The sequence below is a fragment of the Balaenoptera borealis genome (assembly GCF_965194805.1).
Source record: "Balaenoptera borealis genome assembly, chromosome: 16".
In the NCBI taxonomy this organism is placed as follows: Eukaryota; Metazoa; Chordata; class Mammalia; order Artiodactyla; family Balaenopteridae; genus Balaenoptera; species Balaenoptera borealis.
Window position 1 is genome coordinate 28578514 of NC_138872.1, and position 7019 is coordinate 28585532.

Consider the following 7019-nt stretch of genomic DNA (forward strand, 5'->3'; position numbering starts at 1 on the left):
AAAACCCTTTGTAGGTTCTACTTTTCTTCACTTTGCAAGCATTCCCAGGGGTGCATGCCAACTGCCATAAAGTCTAGACAATTGCTAATGAAATAAATTATTCATAGCCAGTAAAAGGTAAAAAATTTAAACTCTTTCAAATTATGTTATGGCTAAAAATATATTTAGTGTAGGTACATTTTAGAATATTTGATTCAATTTGATTAAAAAAAAAAAAAGAATGGGCCCCTGCGCGCCGGTCCGGCCAGCTCGCTCCGGCTCGCTCCGGCCCGGGGCCGCCCTCTCCCCGCCCCGCCCCCTCCCCTCCGGCCCGGGGTGCTCTAGATGCTGCGCGGAGACCCTCTGCACCCCTGCGAACATGGCGCTGCGAGTGGCGCGCAGCGTGCGGGCCGCGGTCTGCAGCCTGCGCGCCATCTCTGCGCCCAACGCGCCCTGCCCGCCGCGGCCCTGGGGACTGCGGGCGGGCGCCGTCCGGGCGCTGCGCACCGGCCCCGCTCTGCTGTCGGGTCGTAAATTCACAGACAAACATGAATGGGTAACAACAGAAAACGGTGTTGGAACAGTGGGAATCAGCAATTTTGCACAGGAAGCTTTGGGAGATGTTGTTTACTGTAGTCTGCCTGAAGTTGGGACAAAATTGAACAAACAAGAGGAATTTGGTGCTTTGGAAAGTGTGAAAGCTGCTAGTGAACTCTATTCTCCTCTATCAGGAGAAGTAACTGAAATTAATGAAGCTCTAGCAGAAAATCCAGGACTTGTCAACAAATCTTGTTACGAAGATGGTTGGCTGATCAAGATGACACTCAGTAACCCTTCAGAACTATATGAACTAATGAGTGAAGGAGCATATGAGAAATACATAAAATCTATTGAGGAGTGAAAATGGAACCCCTAAATAAACTAGTTTAAAAAAAAAAAAAAAAAAGAATGCCAGGGCCCATAGTGAGCCACCCTCTCACACCTCCCCCCTGCCAAATAAATCTGGTTTTGTCTGTCTCTACACTGTTCCCTTTAGTGTTATCCTCACTTCGCATGTTATTGATGGGACTAAGTTCTCCCCCCTCTGACAGCTCTGTGAGGCAGCCTGGTCCACCATTATCTCCCCAGCTCCAAGAATAGGGCCCTTTCATAAAAGAAAAGATTGATACATTGGGCTACATTAAATTAAGAAGCTCCTTGAGGTAAGGTGCTCAAAAAATAGCTGTTGGATAGATGGGGGAATGAATGAATGAGTAAATGAATGAGTGAGTGAATCCATGCTAGTTCCTTGTGAGGTCTGAGGGGCGTGACGCCTCATTTGCGTGGTGATTACAGAGTGTTTTCAGTGTTTGGATCTGGAGGGAGAGGGACTGTCCTTTGTCCCCACTTCTCATACCCTACTGATGTGGGGACCCACTCCCATGAGACTGTGGGCACCCTGAAGCCACCTCATCCTTCCCTGGGGGGTGTTTATTTTGATGCTGTCTGGCAAAGTGACCAGTCACAGCAGTGACTGCCAGACCCCATGGGACTGCACTGCCCTCTCTCCACCATATCTCTGAGAGGGAGAGGAGGACGCCCTGTTTTTAAGGGGGCTAACCTGGGCTCCAGGGGTGGGGATGGGGGAGGCCTTCCTTGTGGCCGGCTGGTGTTTAATGGGAAGGTCCTGGGACCACGTCTGGACATCAGCTCCCATCACCTCTAGGGGTGCTCCTGCCAGGGACACTGCACAGCTCTGGGAGAGACCTGCCACGAGGAGATCTGACCTCTTCTCCCAAGCACTAGGGCAACCTTGGCCCTGGCTGCAGGCGGGCAGCTGGAGGGAATGGAGCTGAGTTGACACGCCCACTCTGGCACTTTGTAGCCCTGTGACCTTGGGCAGGTGACTCCTCCTCTCTGGGTCATCCTGAATTTCCTCCTCAGTAAAATGAGGATAATCATCCTTGCAGCCCTGCACCCACATAATGCCAACGTGAAGTTCAAACAAGAGTGGGTGTGAAAGGGCTTCGCAGGGAGCTCTGCACACACAGGGTAAACATTCTTATTAAGAGGGAAATACACTTTTATTAAAGGAAAAATAAAATTCTAAAGAATGAGCTGCCCAGCATCTTTAAAAGAAGTGGCAAACAGGACAGTGCTTATTCCTGGCTCATTCTTGACCTCTTCACTCCTCCTCCACCTGGCAGGCTCCTGCACCTCTCTGAGGGGCAGTGTCTCCCCGAGAAAGCCCTGCCAGACTGCACTGTCCTCCCATCATGCCTCTTCCATCACCGCCCTAACTTATGACTGTTTACCTGACAGTCTCCCCTACTGGCCTGGGAGTTTCTCTGGGTAAGATCTGCATCTGATTCATTTCAGAACTTCCAGCACTTAGCACAGAGCCTGGTGCATAGTAGGTACTCATAAATGTTTTTAGTCAGAGTGACTGGCTAGAGTATAGCTAATGGTGGAATATCGGGGGCTGGAGTCTAAGGTTGGCAGAAATTTAAAGCAGGCAAGTTGACACTTCCTTCCTAGCAACTTATCTGGATGACTTTCTCCATCCAGGTTTGAGACAAGGTCTAGTCTACCCCTGATTTCAGGCCAAGTGAAAGCTCCTTGGCATAGGGTGACTGACATGTCCTGGTTTGCCGAGGACTTCCTCAGTTTTAGTTCTAAAAGTCTCATTTCCCAGGCAAACCAGAGCAATTGGTCACCCTACTCTGTGTTAAGGGTCTGGGCCCTGTTTGCCACTGAATCTCTGTGGCAGATATTGTATTTGCTCACTGATCAGATATTAGAGAGTGATCAGAGAGATCAGAATCAGAAGTTCTCTCCTTCTCCCATGCTGGCAGAGCCCACCTCTCATGGTAGAGGCCAAAAATGGCAGATACTTTCCTAGCCTCCCTTGTAGTGAGGGTTGGTCATGTGACCCAGTGGCCAATAAGGCAAAAGAAAGAGTCAGCTGAGAGCTTCTGGGAAAGGGTTTCTTCCCTCTAACTATACTTATCTCCCCCACTCCCCTTCTTCCTGCTTTTGGTTATTGTCATGTGAGAATATGTTGCCTAGAGCTGTGGCAGCCATCTTGTGGCCATGAGGGAACATCCGCACAATATACTGAAGGATCAAAGGAGCCCAAAACTTTGATGATGAATCAACCCTGGGATCAGAGATTTCTTATCGTGTGTGATAATAATAAATCCCTTTTGGTCTAATGAATGTTTTTTAGAAGAAAACATATTATAAAAATATTTTAATAATCTTGGCAATTGTCATATACCTTAGAACACAAAAAGCATGATCCCAAGAAAGTTGACAAATTGGACTACACTAAAATTAAGAATTTTGTTTATCAAAATTATCATTAAGAGAACAAAAAGACAACCCATGTGCTTGGAGAAGATATGTAAAATATCTTTCCAACAAAGAACTCATCTGTATAATATATCAATGATAGATGAACAACCCAATTTTTAAAAAGTGGAGCAAAACTTGAATAAGAACCCCACAAAAGAGGAGATCCAAATATCCAATAAGCACATAAAAATGTGCTTAACTTCATTATTCATCAGGGAAATGCAAATTAAAACTACAACGTGATATAACCTCATACCCACCAGAATGGCTAAAATTGAAAAGACTGACAATACAAAGTGTTGGTGAGGACATGGAATAACTGGAACTCTCATATTCTGGTGGTAGGATTGTATATTTGTACAATCACTTTGAAAAGTGTTGACCAGTAGTTACTAAAACTGAACACAAACTTACCCAGTGACCAGGTAACTTCATTCCTTGCTATTTATCCAAGAGGAATGAGCACATGTCCACCAAATGATTGTGTACTCGTAGTTTTATTCATAATAAAGATGTTCACAGTAGCTTTATTCATAATGTCAGAACACAAGAAACACCACCAATGTCCATCAACAAAAGACTAGATAAATAAGTTGTGATATATCCATACTATTCCATACATAATGGAATATTACATAGCAGTAAAGAAAGAATAAACTACTGATATATACAGTAACAGGGATGAATCTTAAAATCATTACATTGAGCAAAAGAAACTAGATATTAAAAAGTACATACTGTATGTTTCTTTTTTTTTAAAAATTTTTTTTAAATAGACTTTTACTTTTTTTTTTTTAAGTATTTGTTTATTTATTTATGGCTGTGTTGGGTCTTCGTTTCTGTGCGAGGGCTTTCTCTAGTTGTGGCAAGCGGGGGCCACCCCTCATCGCGGTGCACGGACCTCTCACTATCGCGGCCTCTCTCGTTGCGGAGCACAGGCTCCAGACGCGCAGGCTCAGCAACTGTGGCCCACGGGCCCAGCTGCTCCGCGGCACATGGGATCCTCCCAGACCAGGGCTCGAACCCGTGTCCCCTGCACTGGCAGGCAGACTCTCAACCACTGCGCCACCAGGGAAGCCCAATACTGTATGTTTCTATGAAGTTCAAGAACTGGCAAAACTAATCTATGCTGTTAGAAGTCAGGTTAGTGGTTACCCTTTGCAGTGGCGGCAGATGGAGGGAGAATTAGCCATGAAAGGGAAATGAGGTTGGCGTCCTCATTATGAGGTTCCAATAATGTTCTATATCTTGATCTGGGTGGTGGATACATCTGCAAAAATCACTGAACTGTATGGCTCAAGATTTATGCACTTTATTTACGTAATACACCAATCTAAAAAGTTAAAAATAATAACATTTATGGTTTAAGTCAGTTTAAATCAGGTATTCTGTTACTTGCAGCCAAAAGCACTCCAAGTAACACATTTCTTTAACACACCCTGGAGGCTCAGAAGATGTTTGTTGGGTGAGTGATGATAATGGTCATGCAGAGCTTTCTTACAGGGAATAGAGCACAGAGCACATTCACATCCAATGCCCATCATCCTCACCTCAATCCTACCAGGGAGAGGTTATTAATCCCATTTTACATATGTGGAAACTGAGGTCCAGAAAATTAAGGTCCAGAAAATGGACCTGCCCAAAATCACACAGTGAGCTGGTCAGTCTGAAATTTGGGCCCAAGATTGTTTCATTCCAAACCCACGGTTCTTTCTTCTACTTTTCTCTCACCCCTGGGCACATCCATCAACAAGTATTTATTGAGCTCCTATTGTGTACACTTCAGGGAAACCTTCTCTGGTCTCTACTTCCACTGAGCTTATAGTCTAGTGTAAGATTTTCTCTTAGAGCAAGGATTTTCTCTAACAATAATAATTATGTATTTTTAAAGTAATAGCATTAAAACTACTTCCATTTAATAAGCACCTGCTGTGTCCAAGATCAGCGGTTTCCAAAGTGGAGGTCAACCAGTGCAGGATACATCCTAGTGGGTTGCAGGAAAATGATTAGTAATTCTATCTGCCTATTTGTATGTCATGTAAATATTTTTTCATTATTGTGTATATCATATAATAAAGTAACGATATATTGGGACAGTGATACATGTTTTCACTTTATAAATAAAATATACTGGGGTGAATGAGAAACCAAGACCTTCGAAGACCCATTGGGTCACCTGATGACATTTAAACCTCACAATACCCACAAGGACCAGCTGTGTTACCCCATGTTACAGATGAAGAAACTGAGTCTCAAAGAGATCAGGGGATCAAGGCCACACAGCCATGTAAGCAACAAAGCAGGGACTGGAATCAAGGTCGGTGGGCCCAGTACTCCTCTCTGTCAACCGTCCTGACACCAGGACCTCACTGTCCCCTCGATCAAATCCCTTCTCAGAGTTCCAGTCCCTTTGTGTAAAATTGAGGGGCAGACTAGATTCAATTTAGATGGACCCCAAAATATAGTGATGAGGCTGTGACTGTCCTCCAGAAAACCCACGTGGGGGGCCATTGGGAGCCCAGGGGATGCCCCTAACTCCACTGGCCAGGGTGTCAGTGAAACTCTAGCACATGCCCTTCGGGTGGCTTGAAAAGTATGAGTGCTACACACAGTGGCACAACCAGGAGCCTTGCATCTTTATTGCCCTTGAGTGATGTAGTGAAATTCTAAGTTTACCTCCCCTCTTTTCAGGGATGTAACCATTACCTCACCTGATCCAAAATGAATCTCAAAATCATTTAGTTGTGTCTTCTGGTATTGACTTCCATATTTCTGAATCTCACAAATGTATAGCTATTTCTTGATGCAGCAGTCTGCAACTTTTTTGGCACCAGGGATTGGTTTCGTGGAAGACAATTTTTCCACGGAAGAAGTGGGGATGGTTGAGGCAGTAACGCGAGCGATGGGGAGCGATGGGGAGCACCAGATGAAGCTTTGCTCGCTTGCCCGCCACTCACCTCCTGCTGTGCGGCCTGACTCCTAACAGCCGGTAGCAGGCCACAGCTGGGGGGTTGGGGACCCCTGTCTTGGTGTACTCATTTTAGACATTAAATGTTGATTTCCTGTTATAAAAGAGGAGGGCTTTTAGCTCAATTACACCTGCTTCTCCTTTCACCTCTTCCCAATATCCATTTTTTGTTAATTTCAGATCAGTGTTTTCATTATTATGGTTATGAAAATATTGTTTCCTGCTGAGTAAGTGCTGTATTATAATGACATATTCTCTTAAACTCCGAGCACTTTCGCCTTGAATGAATGATTGCTTATATTTATCTGTTTAGTTTTCTCTGAACATTTGACCCAAGTCTTCCCACATCCTGAAAACAGCTCTGTAAAACACCCCTCAGTATAACTTCCTCAAAGACAAACCCTCCGATAATATAATGCTGCCATCTTTTTTCGGGGCTCTTTGACCCTTAGTGCCCAGCTGGACTCATTTAGCTCGAGGCCTGGGGCAGCAGATACCCATGAGGAAATCCTTTGCCTCTCTCTGCAGTTCCCTATACCTCATATTGTCTAGGAGATTTATCAAATAAATCCCACAATTCCCCTCCTCCATTTGAACCCTGACCCAAGCTCTACCCACACTGACACTGGGTTTAGTCATGTGACTTGCTTTGACGAATAGTATAATAGCAAATATGACACAAACAGAGGCTCCAAAAGTACTTGTACATTTGGGGCTTTGCCCTCTTGCAGCTCTG

General features: G+C 44.7%; 1 pseudogene across 1 annotated transcript; it reads left to right on the forward strand.

Moving 5' to 3' along the window:
* The first annotated feature begins 246 nt into the window (after positions 1 to 246).
* Positions 247 to 1110, forward strand: LOC309613930 (glycine cleavage system H protein, mitochondrial pseudogene; annotated as a pseudogene). Its single transcript has one exon. The product of its transcript is annotated as a glycine cleavage system H protein, mitochondrial pseudogene (transcript).
* Positions 1111 to 7019: the final 5909 nt, after the last annotated feature.